The sequence below is a fragment of the Camellia sinensis genome, chromosome 15 (assembly GCF_055761805.1).
Source record: "Camellia sinensis isolate YWXY chromosome 15, ASM5576180v1, whole genome shotgun sequence".
Lineage (NCBI taxonomy): Eukaryota > Viridiplantae > Streptophyta > Magnoliopsida > Ericales > Theaceae > Camellia > Camellia sinensis.
In genome coordinates, this window is record NC_138975.1 from 41,786,405 (window position 1) to 41,804,549 (window position 18,145).

Genomic DNA, 18,145 nt, shown 5'->3' on the forward strand with positions numbered 1-18,145 from the left:
GGGTGGGTGGCATTATGGTTAAGACTTGAGATTTAAGTCTCAAAGTCATGAGTTCAATTCCTTCTTCCTTGGGCCAATTTCCTAGATGAAGCACAGTTGGTTAGGAGGTTAGATCTCAAGTTGTCTAATTAACACTTGGTGTGGGTTCAATGCTCCTCTACTGTGCGAGTCTTGACTTAAGTTGAACTTGTCTTGGGAGGACGGGACAAGAATTTGTCTTGGGAGGACGGGACAAGTTCTCATGTTATAATCTCCTCGCTCGGAATGGCTAACAGGATACCCTGGTGATCTCTGTAAGGGACGTTGCCTTAAACCTGTGGAAGGGTAGGAAGGATTTTCCTGTAACAAAAAGAAAAAAAAGAACATGGGTCATTAAAAAAAAATTATAAATAAATCTACTCTATTTAAAAGGTATGGAGAAATGTTTCTACTTTTTCACTTCTTAAATTGCCCTCATTTCCATGTTTCCATTAGATACTCACCGACTTAAATATAAAAAATGACTTGACAAGTTTAGTAAGAACATGAATCTTTGAAAAAAAAAAAAATTATATATAAAATTTGTTTAAAAATAAATTATCTTTATAGTTTGAAAAATTAAAAATAACTCAGTATTAGAATTTTTAATTTAACAAAATTAATAAAAAAATAAAATTCTAATTATTTTCTTATATAATAAAAAATTTATTTAAATTATTAATTAAATTTTGAAAATGTCACCGTACTAATTTTTCCTACGACGGCATCCAGATCATTCCAAACAAAATGTGGAAAGTCGGTCAAGCCACATATAAATATCCTTTCCACCATGGGACAAAGCTTTTGGAACACTCACGGATGTCAAAGAGTCAAGAAGAAATTTAAAAACAGCACTTGTTAATTAAATTTTTTATTTTTTTTCTTATAATTAATAATAATAGACAATAATTTTTAAATTAGTATTAAATCTTAAATATTTAATATAAAAATTTTATTAAGCACAAAATCTTAAATATTTAATATAAAAATTTTAAAATTTTTATTTTTACAATTGACTTTTTTGAAAAATCAGAATTGAAAATATATGATGTTAGTTATAATTAGTGTATTATAGACAATACAAAAGAGTCTTGTATGTCTTATAATAAATTATATAATAACTAGTATAATTACCCGTGCTATGCATGGGTATAAATAAATAATTAAAAATTTATTTTTAAAATCAAATAATAATCTAAAAAATTTATTTACAATATTTAGCAAAAAAAATTTAGAATAAATTAAATTTTATTTATTTTTATCACAGTTACATATAAGAAATTTTTTTTATTCTTATGTCATTAATTGTGTGTTCTAAGTTCTTAATAACAAATACATGTCATAATTTAATTAGTGAAAATTAAAAAATAAATCACACAAATTATATTTATGATAAAATATAAATACATTTCATCTTATGCGCTTCGTAAATTTGATTTATTATATGATAGTGGTAAATTATATTTGTGAATATATTAATTTTTTTCATGTTTTGTAAATTCTAAAAATTTGTCTAGCATCAAAATTATAATTTGTCTTATGTTATAAGATTTACGTAAAAATGAATTAGAATTGACTTGTGATATTAAATTTAGACTTAACATTAGACTTACGCCAACTTGTCTTTTACCTAATTATTAAAAATTGTCTTAATCTATTCCCAACTTATATGAATCATTCGACCTATCTATGTATTAAATTAGTAAATAGATAAATATGGACATATTTTATGCATACTTATTAAAAAATTTGAACTTAGTTTAAAAAAAAACTACTCCTATATATTTATGTTTAAAACAATTAAATGAATAATTATATATATTTATGTATGAAAAATTATCTAAAATAGAACCACCCTAAATTATAAGTCATATTCTAATCCTAATAAATTTAAATTTTATATTTAAATAACATCATAGTTTATTAATTCGTGATTGATATGAGCTAATTTAGGAATTTTAATATTGGCTTAAACATTAAAAAGTAATTAAGAAAATTTAGTTCGAGTCGATTTTTTTGTCAATAATTCTTGATTTAAGTCTAGTCATTGGAGAATTATCTAATTCATGTCCAATCCATAAGTTTGAACTATTGGTAAAGAATGAGAGACACTAATTTTTGCATCATTACGTTTGGGGCGAAGTTGGCTAGGTTGGAAAAAAGATCAAATACTAGATATTCTAAAGAGAAAATTGTATGAATTAACCCAAGGGATTGTAGCATTGTGGTAAGGCTTTGGGGTTTAAGCCCCAAGGTCACAAGTTCAATTCCTCCATTGGGCCAATCTCCTGCGCGAAGCACTGTTGGTTAGGAGGTTGGACCTCAAGTTGTTTAGTCAGCACTTGGTGTGATTTCAATGCTCCCCCGCTGTATGAGTCCTGACTTAAGCGGAGCTTGTCTTGGGAGGTCGGGGCAAGTTCCCAGGTTATAATCTCCTCGTTCGGAACAGCTAACAGGACACCTTGGTGATCTCTGCAAGGGGCGCTGCCTTGGACCTGCGGGAGGGTAGGGAGGATTTTCCTGTAACAAAAAAAAAAAAAAAAATTGTATGAATTTTTAATTTGGTTAGGTTTTTAAAGTTTTAGGTTTTATATTATTTTCAGAAAGGGTGAGAGTGAAGTGACGGTGATTTACTATATTGTTTTGAATTTTGAAATTCAAAATCATAGATAATTAGAGTCTTTTTTTTTGTTTTTTGTTTTTTGGTTTTTTGACTCAAGGAACTAACCAGTAGATTTTTTTTATCTCTTTAAAAATTAACAAATTAAAAAAATTAGTTTAAAAATAAATACATTTGATCACAACAATTTTTTTATAGTTATACAAAAGTATCCAAAATTATATATAAAAATTAATATATGATCTATATTCATATTTTATATAGTAAAATTCACGCTTTAAATAAATCTCAACCACACATTAATTTTCTAAATCAATTCATCACTCAAACTATCTACTATTCTTTTAAATAATATTCACCTTTTCAAAACCTACCAAACAATGCTTTGGCTAAGCTCATCATCATTCTTGTTGTTGCTATATTCACCACCTCTACTAACTACTATGCAACTCCAATCCAGTTTTTTTAACCATACATGCTCTTAAGAACACACCCACGCTACAACATCAATTCCAACTGAATTTGCTCTTTTACTCTCCGCCAACACGTACTCCAATGCACAAATAGACACATTACCTCGAAGCTCTCTGAATTGAGAAGGTTTGAATTGATGTTGCACAATAGTCAAACTCTTCTTGAATGATGCTTTTACTTGAATATGTTGTAACTCAAGTAGACAATGTATTTTTTTCAAATGAAATCCCAAATGTCGTTTAACTTGAACCTAATTGCCTCTTTAATCTAGCATGAGCACTCTTAACCTTGTTCATATGGATGTAAACAAAAATAGTCAATTATAATAATTAAAAATAACAATATGATTTATAAGGAATTAAAAAAAAAAATATTACCGATTGGTTGTAACATTGTCAAAATGCATACATATGTTTGTATGTACCGCAATGAATTTTTCTTTATACGGATTCAACCAACTTACAGTAACATACTTGATTGCCTCCAAATAGTTACTAAAATCGTTATGCAGTATTGCAAGATGATCATTGTATTCCTCATCAGTTGAAGACAACACCTAATAGTTCTATGTAGTGTTAAACTTCTCACATTTTTCTCTTCTCTCAAACATTTTCTTGCATTTCGCCAATACATTCTTATAAATATGCCAACGACATAACAAATGTTGAACATTCAGAAAGGTGTTGTCAATGGCATTGATTAAAGCAAGCTCTCTATCTCTGACAATGACTTCAGGTAAAACACTGTTGTCCATAAGATCACGCAATGTTTGTAACACCCATGCATAATTATCAACCTGCTCAATTTGCAAGTATCTGAAAGTCACGGAGAGTGTCATATGAGTTGATGTCACTCCCACAATTTCAAGAAGAAGAAGAAGCCGATATCTATTCACCTTATATGTGCAATTCATAATCAATACACGAGAGAATGTACGAAGCCAATCCAAACTCACTGGATGTGCCCAAAACAAGTCTGTGACAATCATAGAGCCTTCCTCACATTAATGATACTCAATGTACTTATGTTTCGCTAATTCACCCAGCCGTTGTTGCATTTGGGTTCTACCAGTTTTCTATAAAATCTTACATCAATGTCGTACATTTTAAATTGTCTTCATTATGCTCATATTAAGGGCATCCCTCTGTTTGAGTGTAATGAGTCTCTCTTTTGGTCTTAATAAGCTTTTTGACATATTTACTAACAGTGACTTTTCATTAGTTGATAATCTCCTTACATATAAATGTCCTTGGAGATGCTCCACAGCTGGATGATTATGCAGTCCGCAAACTACATTTAATGTCCATTCATCATTTGTTTTCAACTTGTATACCCTCAAATCAAATGGACATTCACACTTCTTCGTTCCAGTTTGTTTCAGTAAGTCTTTCGAGCTATCTTTCAACTTCTTACGCGATCTATAATTCTTACTCCACTCATAAGCAACATAAATTCTTGGTCTCTTGCGACCACCACCATAATCCGATGTCCTTATAATAATAACAAAGCCATTTGTCCTTCCAATATCACTTATCCAAGTGAGCAATTCATCTTTGTTGTCGAAAACCTGAATATAATGTCACACAACTTTCATAAGAACAAACTAAACAAATTAAACAAACTAATTAATAAAAATGATGAATTTACAACTTTCATGTTAAATGTTACCTGTTTAGCTATAAAATGATTAGTACAATCCAGTACAATCCACCATAATATCCAATCGAATCTCAGTTTCTTCAGAGCATGCCATCTGAAGAGGGGGAAAAAACATTTTTCATTCGATTGTACAAAGCTGGAAATAATAATAAAATTCGGCACTACAAAGCCAAAAATAATAAAAAAATTCGGCACTACAAAGCTGAAAATAATAAACAAGTTCGGCACTTTAATACCGAAAGAAAGTAAAAAATTCAAAATCTAAGTATCGAAAAATATAAAACAATTTGGAACTTGACTATCGAATTAATGTACAATTCTCGTATTTTAAGTATCGAAATATTTTGGAAGTTGATTTTTGAATATATTGACAAAATTCAGCACTAACTATTCGACTGAAAAATGCAAAAAATATTAAAAAAATAAAAAATACGCGAAAAAATTAACCTTTTCATCACTGATTTTGCTGTTGACGGACATATTTTTGTATGAGTTTGAACTTCCATTGGTTTGCAACTCTTCCATATCAAAATCAAGTAAAAATTGAAGAACTAATAAGAAAACTATCTAAATAATATAGTATAACCTAGAGATTAAAGCAATATGAGAGATGTTTTGAGAGTATTACTTGCAAAAGCAATAAACGAGTATAGAGTGTGTAACAAGTAAAGTGACAACAATGTGTAGACACTCCATTTTGACCGGCCTTAAGACTTAGGCACTTTCTTTTGATCACCCGTTGATAAAAATTGGAATATGTCATTTTATGAATTTCTCAGCCGAAAAATCAAATTGAAGCTTTAATCTCAAACTCACCTATTTTGGTCAAGTTATTTTATATCACTAATATTTTATCAATTTGTAATATTTTATAATTTTTATCTAATTTTATGTGTGCGTACATATTTTTAGGTGTTTTTATATAAAATAATAAAAAAACAAACAAAAAAAATAAAAAAAATGAAAAAGAAAATAAAGAAAAGAAAAAGAGAGGATCAGATGAGGATAATGGGTTTTGGGATGGAAAAGGATTTTGTTTTTGCTGGATTTTGCTGGATTCAAAGGGGAACAGAGTGGACATCGTGATGATAAGTTTTGGGTGAAAAATAATTCGGTGGAGTGGGGCTCAATTCGGTGAAATGGGTTTGAAAAGTGGTGGAGGAAATTGAAAAAAGAGGAGGGCAGGTGAGAGTGAGTGGAGAGGAGACACACACAACAAACACCTCACTCTCTTCAATGATTCACGGAGACACTGATGAATGCACTATTTTCTCTCTCTCGGGGTTAGAGAAATAAGAGAGAGTTGAGGCTGAAAAGGGATAGGACAGAGGCTCTCTCTGGGTATTCGAATGGAGGAGAGTGGTGTTCATGAAAAAGGGGGGAGGAGTGATATTTTCTGAGAGAGAATTTTCTAGAGAGAGATTAAGAGGGAGGGAAGTTTCATCTGCAAACACACACTGTGATACACCCCACACCATACACGCTGCCACTCTCTTCCACACACACGGCAGACCCATATATACAGGCATAAACTCTCTCTCTCTCGCTGTTTTGATTCGGGGTTAGCAGAAGCATCACATATTGATCCACACACAACCCACACACATGCATCCATGTTTCACTCACTCCATGCACAGCATATACACACACTCATTTTGAGAGACACTCAATAATCAACACAGCACACACTCCCACTGTGATCTCTCTCTCTCCGATCACATGCATACACATGCACACACGACAGCAAGACACACAGACACACATGCACTAGCTCTCTCTCTTCTCTCTCTAGGACACACCATGCACACCACTGCCATCCAGACACGGGAGAGACTGATCATACACATAGACACTACACACCCAGAGATTCACACAGGCATCTGGTTCTCTGATCTCTCTCTACAATTGTGATAACACACCGATACACACAGGGGGACAGACTCAAAACAGAGGGAGATACACACACCCAAGAGAGACACCCAGCAGATGCATACACCCACGGCCATGAGCTCTGTCTTGGCTCTCTCTATGGACAACACATGCACTGGCTCTTTCTCTTCTCTCTCTATAACACACTGACTCACGACATAGACATTGATCATTCACAAACACACACCAGCTCTCACAGACAGACTGAGCTCCCTCTCCCTCTCCCTCTCGGCTCTCTCCATAGACACAGCCCACATACACACTGATAGACACACACACGCAACACACAAAGGCACACCCATGCACACGGACATACACCCAGCATAACCACTACATGACAGACCTAGCAAACACACAACACAGACACACAGTTTAGAGAGAGAGAGGACACACACTCCACACACCCAACACAACACACACACAGGGGGCTGAGGGGTTGTTGATCTTTCTCTAGATCTCTCTCTCTCGGTTTTTGGAAATAATAGAGAGAAGTTTGGGTTTGGCTCTCGGGAGAGAGCAGTTTCAAAACAGAGAGTGAGTGAGCGAGCGAAAAATGTGACGAGAAGAGAGGCTCCTTATCTTGGCTATCACACACACGGATGCACACACATGGGGGGATGACGTTGGCTCAAAACAAGCACTTTCTCTCTCCCCCTCTCTCTCGGGGTGGCAAAGTACAGGTTCACATAAGACGGTGGGGCCCTCTATTGAAGATGTCTGTTTTAACAATTTTCGTCCTTTCAAGATTAGGTAAATGGAGATAAGGTAACTGTTAGACTTTAGTTTTAATTTTCTGAACAACTAAAGTATGTTTTGGTAACTATGGTGGAGGATTCTTCCTTAACCTGATATATAAAATGTTAGCATCGACAGTTAAATTATGGTAATAGTCTCTAACATAGTTAAGACTTCCTAAAAATCTCTGTAATTGAGTTTTATCTTTAATTTCATCAGGAAATTTAGATGCAAACTCCATGCTACAGTTAATAGGTATAATACTACCATTGGAAATATTATGACCTAAATATCTGATGGTGGTTTGAAATAATTGCATTTTGGGTGCAGAAAGAACTAAACCATGTCTGATAATAACATTCTTAAAAATATTAAGATGTTTTACATGCTGGTCAATTGATGAGGAGAAAATTAAAACGTCATTAATATATGATAAGGTAAATTCTGTATAAGAATTGAAGATATCATTCATGATATGCTGGAATTCAGATGGAGCATTTTTTAAACCAAATGGCATAGCATTTCATTCATAATGCCCAAAAGGTACTGTAAATGTTGTCTTGTAGCGATCCTGTTCTACAATTTCAATTTGCCAATATCCTGATTTAAGATCAAATTTTGAAAATATTATAGCGTCCTGGAGGCGATCTAATAAATCCTTTTTATTCGGGATTGGATAGCGAATCCATTTTAATTTATCATTTAACGGTTTGTAGTTAATCACAAGGCGAGGAACCCCTCGTTCTAACTCAGCATTTTTATTGACATAAAAAGCGGTACAACTCCACGGGGAGTGGCTAGGACGGATGAGCTTCTTGTCTAGAAGGCTTTGAATTTCTGTTTTACATAATTCCATATATTCCTTTTTTATTTGACTAGGGCGAGCTCTAGTCGGAGTATATTTTTCATCAAAATCTGGTTCATATGGTAATGTTACTGTATACTTTTTGCGATTCCAAATGGCATTAGGAACAGTACCACAGACTTCGGTTTGAAATTCTTTTTCAATTAATTTAATTTTCTGTTGAAAAGCAGGTTGTTGTAACCTTTGTTCTGTTGTTAAAAATTGAACTTCTTTTTGAATTAAATTTATCTGATTTTGTTTTACAGAAATTAAATCACGAATTTGATCTAATTCTTTTGTGTACGGTTGAGTGATAAATTCAAAAATTATTGATTTTCCTTGAAGTTGGGAGTAAATTCCTGTTGAGTCAATTTTCTAGATAGGCATTAAAAGACATAAAAAAGGAGTGCCTGAAATAATATTTGTAGCAAGATTTCTGACTAACACAAAGGATGTGGGAAGGCAAAGATCTTGGTTACAAATATATGGTTCTGGAATTTTATACCTGATCTAGAGAGAATTTCCACTTGCACTGGTAAGATTTTGAGTAGTCTTTGCAAAATATCTGGTTGGAAATATACCTTCTTGGATACAGTTCATATCTGCACCACTATCAACTAAGGCAATAGCATCCTTGATGATAAAATCAGGTTTAATCATGAAAGAAATTTTTATATACCATTTCTGGAAGATTACCTGATTAACAAGTAACAAATATGGAGTAGAAGATTCAGGTTTTTCTTCTATCTTTCCTTCTGTTAGGGCAGATTCAGAGTTGGTCTGAGGCTTTTGCTGAGATAGCTGATTTTTAAGATATTTGATATCTTTGGTGGCAGCTTCGCTTGCAGTTTGCAAGTGTTTAACTTCTGTTTTTAAAATGTTTATTTCCATTTTTAAATCCTGTAAGGTAGTTGGTTGCTCAACTACAGACTTAGTCTGAATTCTATTAATTACTGTTTGGAGATTATAAGAATAATATGGTATTGGGGGAGTTTCAGTGGTTGTCTGTTGGTGTTCATAACACATTTTTAAATATTTCATTTTTATTTTTGGATCCTGGATTTGATCTGCTACTGCGAGCATATCTTTCTGTGTATCTGTTAAAACATTAATACTGCTGGGTTCACCTAGATGTAAGCCATTCATTTCTACAATTGATTTTCAATAATTTATTTCTGAAATTTGTTCCTGATTAGTGTTACAGGGACAGGATTCTTCTGGTTCGTCTTCACTGGAGGAAGTGGAATATAACTGATTAATTTCATCATCAGAAGGAATACCTTCTTTTTCAGTTGAAATTTCTTCTGTTTCTAGGGCTTGAATTAACTGTTGTTTAATATCTGGATCAAGGTCTAATTCATTAATCTTAGATTTAGCTTTAGATTTACATCTATTAGCATATTGTCCAGTTTGGCCACATTTGTAGCACTTAACTTCTGATTTATTTTTACTTTTAGTTTTACTGGTTGATTTCTTTGGATAAAACTTCTTAGTAGATTTCGGATGGCTGGTCTTTTGAGACTTTTTTCTGTAAGGTTTCGAGGATTTTTTATGAGAAATTTTACGGGTTTTGCTTGGATATTTGATCACAGGTTCATAGGCAAATTGTTCGCAAAATTCACCTAATTCTTTTCTTCCTGTCAAATTCTGTTGTTTCATTTGATAATGAAGTTTAAGATCATTACACAGGGAAAGACCTTCATCGGTAATAATGGAACAAAGTTGTCCATAAGTATACTGTTCGTAAGGAATAGACATCCGGTCATGACGGTCCCGAAGTTTTTTCCTAACTCGTTCGGCAAAAAGGGTTGGAAGGCCATCAATGAATTTGGCTTTCCAATGAGTACTGTTAGCATCAGGTCGTTGGGTGACCTTAAGGAGGAAAACATCCTTATACCAACGGAAATGGGTCAAGGAGGGACAACGAAGATTTTGCAGTAATTCGCGGCCACGGTCTTGAGTAGAAGTACTGGTACCAACAAAATGGAGGATGATTGTTTGGATGAGGGTGTAAACAGCATCCTGTTGGTGAACTTGCTGATGGGTAGTCGGATCGACTTCAAGTTTAACTGCGGTAAGGATTTCTGTTTGTTGGATGGGAGTGAGGATATTATCCCACCAGCTCTTGAGGATACCGGTAAAGCCATTAATAATAAACTTAGCAATGGCTTGGTCATTATTACTGTATTGGCGGCAGACAGTTGCGTACATCATCATCTGATGTAATTTCTTGTAAATGCCATATTCGGATTCACCATCGATATTCCATTCGTAAATGGTCTTACCATGGTAACTACCCTGGTCATTAAGATACGCCTCTTCATAGAGAATATCAGGTGGAGTTGGTCGGGAATAATAATTCCTGGTAGGAGGTAGAATAGCTGGGCGTGAAGGAGAGTAAGAATGTAATTTATTGACTGATGAGGGTTCTTGGAAATTCATCTGAATTTCATGTATTTGTTCTGGAGATAAAGTGTCCTGGTCATTCTGGTTAAGATTATGGTCAGCTCTTAACATGTGGATGGAGCCACTAGATGGTCCCGGGGGTTCTGGAGGTCGGACATTAAGAGTCTGCATTTTCTGTAAGAGAGTATCCATAAACTCAGTATTAGACGCTTTTAATTTGAAATTGGCGATGTCTAATGGTGGTTTTATGGAGACTGGATGGAGGGTTGAGACTCCTGTAACTGGTGGAGCTAGAGTTCTATCCTTGAAAATTGAGTTTTATATTCGGTTAATTGCTCAGGAGTATGATTGGCGAAATACCAATCTCGAAATTCTTTATATTTTGCCTGGTTAAATTCATGGTTAATTATTTTTCTATTTTCACTTCCTGGTGTAAAATCCATTAAATCTCAAAATTCATATCACTGGCCGTTGGGCTATCTGGTGATGGTGATGGTGCAGTATAAACACCATGAGGAATTTTATTTTGGGAAAGACGGATTCCTTGAATTTCTGAAGTCATAGGATCATCCCGTGGATCACTAGGTGGTCTACTAGGAGGCCTAGAAGGTATCTGTTGCAGAATGTTTTCAATTTGTCTTCTGGTGGGTAAATTGTCAACAGATTGTCGGCTGGATTCTGGAAGATCTACATGATACGGTGGAACGGATTTGAAGCTATTATTGGAAAAGCTTCTAGAGGCAGTTCTGAAACTAGCATTAGAAGAATTACTTCTAGTAAGTAGAGGTTTTTGAAATTGGTGATACACATGTCCTCCTTGTGTCTGGATAACATCATCGATGTTGTGCTGGATAAGTGGTTTTGGGGGAACAGCATTTGGTATTTCCCATATATCTGGAAAAGTGATGTCCTTCCAAGGGATTAACTTACGGACAGCAACTTGGCTACTGTTAAGGTTGGTTTCAATTAATACTGTTTGGCCTGTTTCAGTTTTCTTTTTAACACAAGGATTTAAAGTTGTTAAAGCCTTGATGTAAATTCGGGAATGAACTGAAAAAGGTGGAGTGCCTGGTTTATACTCATATCCATGAGTAAGAACTCGAAGTTCTAAAACATCGGAAAAGTTAGCATCGCACAGGGCAACACTCAGGTTCGGATATATGTCAAAATAAACTGGTCCATGAGACAAACTTGTCTTTATGGCTCCCATAAGTGATGCACGCCAATTAAGGCATCGTCCATCACGGAGGGTGCATTGAATACTGGTATTTTGACCTAAAAGAGTCAAAGGTTTGAATGCAATCTGTACTAATCCTATGTGGATGTACTTATATTCTTTCAGAAATGGGACAAAATCATTAATATGAATTAACTTAATAATTTCATCATTATTCTGGATGCAAGATGCATGTTCAAATGTCTTGATTATGGTTTTACTGAAAAAGTGAAATTTTCCTTTTCTATAAATGGTGTGTGGATCTACTGATGGAATGGTCCATTTATCAAGGGCCTGTTTAACATCCTGATATGCCACTAGTTCAGCTGCTTCAGCTAGGGAGGAAACTGTGTTTCCTACGGTGGTTACTGATTCAGTTCCTGGTATTTCTACGGTATTATCTTGTTGTTCTGACATGGTTGTATTATGATCATATATGTCTAATTTATAATGTTTATGTTTTTATTATGTGATAACTAAAACTTGGCTCTGATACCATGAAAGGTGCTCACTAAAGGTTAAGACTAGCACGTCTGTCAACGACTCACGGGCATCAAACGGTCAAACGCACTCTCTGCAACACGACCTAAACCCTACGCGACTTGGGTGACGTCCCACTAACCCTAACATTTAATTAACCTTACAAAAGCACAAACCTAAGAATTAATACATACATAATAATAACATAAATAAAACAAATTAGGACATATATGATCTCATATTACCTTACTGTTGGGGTGGCGGAGGCCTTCTGGCCGCCCACGCCGCTAGCTGTTCGTTGATCAGAACCTGGATCTCCTCTAGACGCTGATCACAGTCTGCAAGGCGTTCTGATATATACGGTTGTGTATAACGGTCTACAGGTAGACTACGATAAATACTGTTTCTGTCGTTCCCAGAACTGCTGACAGTGTATTAATTGTTCTAATAAATCAACAGAGGGCATACATATTGAAATACGAGGTGCAAACTTTTATTGAGGAAGTAAAATATTTTACAAGAGGGGGTTGGAAGATAGATTACAAAACTAAAAAATTAAAGCGTAAGGACTCTAACTGACTCTGCCTCTCAACAAAGGTGAGGGTGCCCTTTTATAATACAAGAAAGATAAGAGAAATTATTACATAGAGACAGGTGGCATTCTACGATTGCACCGACAGAATTCCTCTTTATCAACTTATCTTTAACTTTTTCGGAATGGGGAACATCTTTTTCCTTTATACTGTTGGCGAATATCTGCTTTAACAAAAGTTGATTGTCCTGTTGTGCCGACGCCTAAAGCTCGGGACCCTTGCCTTTACTGTTTTTTGTCTTTAGCCATCTTTTCCGCGATTACAGCTGTTAGCGAATCCCAGAAGTCGCCAAGATTGGGTTCCACATCATCTTCAGATTGTGACTCGCCAGCTAACACGTGTTCGGCTGGATCGGAATCTGGTTCGGATGGAGGCTGACTGGTACCTGACCTCATGGAGACGTCATCTTCTGGATTCACAGATTGGAGATATTGTTCCGTCAGATAGTCCATGCTTTTGACAATTAATTCATTGTCTGAGAGATGGGGATATTTCTGTTTTAACTCTTTTTTAATTTGGACAAAAGGATTAATTGCTGGAGAAGAGGATGGTGCTGGTAATGCTGGTTGCTTTACTGATTCCCAGCAAGCTTTGGTGTGCTGTTGAATTTTCGGAAGGAGATCCTTAAGATCCATTTTATTCCACCATTTGACAAAGAAGATTCTTTTAAGTCTGGGGACCTTGTTCTGGTAATCACATGCAAAATCCCATTTCCATATCCAAGGGATACCAAAACGGATAGAGAAATGGACAATGGATTTACTGATTGATAATTCTCTGTTTTTGTTTAAGAATGAATAAGCACGGGAATAAGCCACATGCCAATCATTAAATTCTGTTCTAACTGAATCGGGTAAAATGTCAAGGGAAAGGAAATGGGCATGATATTTCTGATAACAAAGTTGTCCATAAGTATACTGTTCGTAAGGAATAGACATTCGGTCATGACGGTCCCGAAGATTTTGTTGGTACCAGTACTTCTACTCAAGACCGTGGCCGCGAATTACTGCAAAATCTTCGTTGTCCCTCCTTGACCCATTTCCATTGGTGTTTGTTGCGGAGATCAATATCTCGGGTAGTATGCGGATGAATGCCCCAAGTAGAAATGGGCATGACTTTTCTAGATAGATGGGAAATACCAAATGATAAAGGTTGGTTTCAATTAATACTGTTTGGCCTGTTTCAGTTTTCTTTTTAACCGTATCATGTAGATCTTCCAGAATCCTTCCTCGCCTTGCGATTAACTACAAACTGTTAAATGACACTTTATCTCCAGAACAAATACATGAAATTCAGATAAATCCATTGTCCATTTCTCTATCCGTTTTGGTATCCCTTGGATATGGAAATGGGATTTTGCATGTGATTACCAGAACAAGGTCCCCAGACTTAAAAGAATCTTCTTTGTCAAATGGTGGATAAAATGGATCTTAAGGATCTCATTCCGAAAATTCAACAGCACACCAAAGCTTGCTGGGAATCAGTAAAGCAACCAGCATTACCAGCACCATCCTCTTCTCCAGCAATTAATCCTTTTGTCCAAATTAAAAAGGAGTTAAAACAGAAATATCCCCATCTCTCAGACAATGAATTAATTGTCAAAAGCATGGACTATCTGAAGGAACAATTTCTCCAATCTGTGAATCCAGAAGATGACGTCTCCATGAGGTCAGGTACCAGTCAGCCTCCATCCGAACCAGATTCCGATCCAGCCGAACACGTGTTAGCTGGCGAGTCACAATCCGAAGATGATGTGGAACCCAATCTTGGCGACTTCTGGGATTCCCTAACAGATATAATCGCGGAAAAGATGGCTAAAGACAAAAAGCAGTAAAGGCAAGGGTCCCGAGCTTTAGGCGTCAGCACAACAGGACAATCAACTTTTGTTAAAGCAGATATTCGCCAACAGTATAAAGGAAAAAGATGTTCCCCATTCCGAAAAAGTTAAAGATAAGTTGATAAAGAGGAATTCTGTCGGTGCAATCGTAGAATGCCACCTGTCTCTATGTAATAATTTCTCTTGTCTTTCTTGTATTATAAAAGGGCACCCTCACCCTTGTTGAGAGGCAGAGTCAGTTAGAGTCCTTACGCTTTAATTTTTTAGTTTTGTAATCTATCTTCCAATCCCCTTTTGTAAAATATTTTACTTCCTCAATAAAAGTTTGCACCTCGTATTTCAATATGTATGCCCTCTGTTGATTTATTAGAACAATTAATACACTGTCAGCAGTTCTGGGAACGACAGAAACAGTATTTATCGTAGTCTACCTGTAGACCGTTATACACAACCGTATATATCAGAACGCCTTGCAGACTGTGATCAGCGTCTAGAGGAGATCCAGGTTCTGATCAACGAACAGCTAGCGGCGTGGGCGGCCAGAAGGCCTCCGCCACCCCAACAGTAAGGTAATATGAGATCATATATGTCCTAATTTGTTTTATTTATGTTATTATTATGTATGTATTAATTCTTAGGTTTGTGCTTTTGTAAGGTTAATTAAATGTTAGGGTTAGTGGGACGTCACCCAAGTCGCGTAGGGTTTAGGTCGTGTTGCAGAGAGTGCGTTTGACCGTTTGATGCCCGTGAGTCGTTGACAGACGTGCTAGTCTTAACCTTTAGTGAGCACCTTTCATGGTATCAAAGCCAAGTTTTAGTTATCACATAATAAAAACATAAACATTATAAATTAGACATATATGATCATAATACAACCATGTCAGAACAACAAGATAATACCGTAGAAATACCAGGAACTGAATCAGTAACCACCGTAGGAAACACAGTTTCCTCCCTAGCCGAAGCAGCTGAACTAGTGGCATATCAGGATGTTAAACAGGCCCTTGATAAATGGACCATTCCATCAGTAGATCCACACACCATTTATAGAAAAGGAAAATTTCACTTTTTCAGTAAAACCATAATCAAGACATTTGAACATGCATCTTGCATCCAGAATAATGATGAAATTATTAAGTTAATTCATATTAATGATTTTGTCCCATTTCTGAAAGAATATAAGTACATCCACATAGGATTAGTACAGATTGCATTCAAACCTTTGACTCTTTTAGGTCAAAATACCAGTATTCAATGCACCCTTCGTGATGGACGATGCCTTAATTGGCGTGCATCACTTATGGGAGCCATAGAGACAAGTTTGTCTCATGGACCAGTTTATTTTGACATATATCCGAACCTGAGTGTTGCCCTGCACGATGCTAATGGGCTAGATTTGTATATATCATAATATGTGCTGATGAGTTGCAAGTGGTTATTGGGACTACGGTAATTTGCTGGTGGGCAGACTGGATTGGATTGAAGACACATGGATCTTTGATAATTGATGAATGATGGATCTTTGATAATTGATGAGTGGTCGGGGGTTTTAAAACTTTTATTTTGATTTTGAGTGTTTTGTGAAATTTTATTTTATTTTATTATTGTTCTCTCCTCTCTCTCTCATTTGGATTTGTAATATTAAAGTGTTGTAATAATCCCTCACCTCGCTTCTTTCTATCCCATTCTTTAATCGTTTTCCTTAACTGTACACATGTATATATCTGACATGTCATGCATATCCATGCTTTGCATCCATGTTTCATGCATCTTGATTCGGCTAAGTTTGCATTTGTAGATTTAATCAATTCTTATGTGATTCTATGCGCTACCTCATGTTCTTGAGATAATTCACATGCCATGTTTTAGAAGCCGAATCTTTAATTGCATCTCATGAGTGAATTGCATTAGAATTCTGTATATAAGATCATGCATATTCTACTAACTTTGTTTTGTAGCTGTTCGAGGGACGTCGGTCAATTTATGAGTTTTTATGCTTTAGCATCTCGCTTGTACATAATTTTCTTATTATGTTTAGCATCTTACCATGTGGCTAATTGCTTAAGTAATAAACTGCTTGAATGCCTGTGGATGAAAGCTTGTTGCTTGAATTGGAATGATTCAACGAATGTACGTTTTAAGCCCACTTTGTAGTGGCAAATTCATAAACTTTAAGCTCACTTTGTCAAGTGGCAAATTCAAACCCCTTTCGACAAACAAACATGAAATTGAATTGTTCCAATTTGAGCAAACTAGTCTATATTTGTATGCTTCACATAGTAAATTTTAGGATTTACTGAAATAGTCAGAACATAAACATATAAAGAAAATAAAATTCATATCATGGTTTAGTAGAGGCCGATCTTTTGATCGGGTGAGCGGGGGTGCTCATCATTGACCTTCCCCTCTCATACCTAAGGTTCCGAGCCAAGCATCCTTGGTTACGACGAACAATGGCCTTGGCACGAGTCATAGGTTTCCTAATTTCTCAAAATATTAGGTGGGGACTCTGAGATCTGATGATGCAGTCTATTTTTGACAAAATTACAGTAAAATAGATTTTCAATAAAAGTTGCAAAATCTGAACTCTCATCTATGTTTCACATTACACTCGTGAGACTAAATCAAAGAGATCTCGAGAGTCCGAACTGTTTAATGCACGCGGGTACCCCCGGGCATGTTATACAATGAAAAAATTAGAGTTTAATTTTTTAAACTCAAAATGTGTATATTGAGATTTTATTGTTCTTAAAAAATGTGTATAGAGAATTTTTCTATATAGGATTATGGGTGTTGTTGGATGTCTATTATTGTCATTTTTATTTAGAATATAATTGTCATTAAATTAGTATTTCATTAAATGTGTGCCTTGAGCTAATTAAGTGTGTAGAAATAGAATTTATTCAAACAAAAGAACTTCTCACGAAATTATTTTACAAAGGGTGAAACTCTCACCAATAAAAAATATCTACTGGACCTAAAACCCTCATTAGGTTGTACTTTTCAACAATTTTCTCCCCACCAAATCAGAGGTGGGTATTCACATAAATATCAAAATACAATTATTAATTTCTATGTTTTTTTTACATAAAAATCAATATTTAGTTTATTTTTTATCATTATTATTTGGACTTTCATAACCAAATAATTTTACTTTGTTCGGTGGTGTACAAGTTTTGAAAGTACAAACAAATTTACTTTATTCGATTTTAAAAATTTGAACAATAATAATGAAAAATTGAATGAATATTTGTCGTCCTCGTTCTCTTCCCCATATGCCAGAGTCTCTGATCGTGTTTCCTATATATATACGTGAAATTTTTTTTTTAACAAA